This window comes from Chinchilla lanigera, unplaced genomic scaffold (assembly GCF_000276665.1).
Source record: "Chinchilla lanigera isolate Chin_1 unplaced genomic scaffold, ChiLan1.0 scaffold00044, whole genome shotgun sequence".
NCBI classification, from domain to species: domain Eukaryota; kingdom Metazoa; phylum Chordata; class Mammalia; order Rodentia; family Chinchillidae; genus Chinchilla; species Chinchilla lanigera.
The window spans coordinates 6,907,213-6,908,881 of NW_004955445.1; the positions used below are offsets into that span (position 1 = coordinate 6,907,213).

Here is a 1,669-nt window from a genome sequence, read left to right on the forward strand (position 1 = left end):
AACTCACAATGATCCTCCTGCCTCAGCCTCCCGAGTGCTGGGATTACAGGTGTGCGCCCCGACGCCCGGCTGTGAAGGTATCTTTGAAGGCATCCTGTAGACCCTTAATCTGATTCACAGAGCAGATCACTCTCTGTTGCTGAGTCCTCTGTGCGACACGTCACACATTTTAAATGGCAGAACTTTAAAAGCTCACCCAAACACATCCTTGGCAATGCTGTGAAACAACTCAGCTAATGTTGACTTCTGTTTCCAGCTTGTTAAGTTTGCATTTGGAATGAGAGGACGCTACATAAAGTTGGTTAATCTGTCTGGAGAGAGACGATATTTCGATTGTCTTCCTAAGATGACTCACCCCATGGGGGGATTAATAACTGTTGTAAGAGAGGCCCGGGGGAATTAAAGCTGTGCCTTGCTTTCAGGAAATTGAAAATTCTGGAAGAGATAAGATAGATGGATGCCTAGGGGGCGGCGCAGCCCCTGAGCTAGGGCTTGAGCAGCTTTGTGGTGAGGGCTCTAGCTTCCAAACAGGCTGTTGGTCCAGGATTTCAAGGTTTTGAGTAGAACTTCTTTCCAGGAGAAAAATTAAGGTAATATGTTGGGGGCTCAAACACAGAGTTGAAATTCAGTGTGTGTGACCGATCCATTTGTATGGTTGGTTGTCTGAGAAAATTGCAAGTTCCTTGGACAGGGGGAGATTTCGAGCTGGTATGCAAATGGTCTACTAAGGCAAAACTACTGTATTTAGGCATTTTGCCGTAAAGGAAAGAAAAAAACCAGTGCAGTCTTTGCAGAGGCAGCAGGCTCCGGCTCTCGTAGGGGTAGTTGGGTAGTTGGAAGATCCCTCTGGAGGGTGCTTTTCTGTGGTTGTGTATATGAAATCCTCCCTTAATAACATATTCTTACTATAACCTTTAAAATGCTTGGCAACCAACAAAAGCCTGAAAAGAGAGGGTAGGGTGGACCTCTTTAGAGCTCAAGAAAAGGGGCCTTGGGGTTCCATTCATCCCTCTATCCAGGCCCACCCTTCTGCGGTTCTTTTCACATGCAGTGGCTTTTCCCCTGAATGATTTTTCTGCCCTCCCCTTCCTGGCCCCTGCCTTAACTTGGCTGGGTTCTTGAAAAGACCCTAAGGAGAATTGGCAGATGGCTCTAGCATTAAAAACTTGTCTCCCTTTGTGGGTCACCTTTTGTGGCCCGAGATCCCTATTGTCATGCCGATACAGCGGTAGAGGGAAACAGAGCACAGTTCCGAATATTAACCCAGGGCCCTGCTTTGCACTTTGTCTTGAAAGACCAACAAAACACTGCAGAGACCGGCAGCCCAGAAAGCCAGGGAGGCGAGCAGTTATTTGATACACTGGGAGTGGGGGGGCGGCAGGAGCAGGCCAGGCCTGAGGATGGCAGGAGAGGAAGAGAAAGCAAGCCTCTTCGACCCTACTATTGAATTAGTATTTCCTCGAGGAGAGCTTTCCACCAGTGTCCTCGTTCAGTAAGTTCACAAGCAGAAGGAAGCAGATACTCCTGTGTCCTTGCAAAGGGCGCTTTCCCTTTCCAGCACGTGAAGTCTCAGTTTGCATGTTTCACCACTCCGTGGGGAGTTCACGGTTTTCAGAAACGGAATACCTTGGCCAGCAGATCACAAGCCATGATGTTTTCCTAAGTTCTG

General features: G+C 48.2%; 1 protein-coding gene across 4 annotated transcripts in view; it reads left to right on the forward strand.

Annotated features, from left to right (window-relative positions):
- Atp9a (ATPase, class II, type 9A) overlaps positions 1–1,669 on the forward strand; it is a 114,577-nt gene that overhangs the window by 30,276 nt on the left and 82,632 nt on the right. The window lies entirely within an intron of this gene.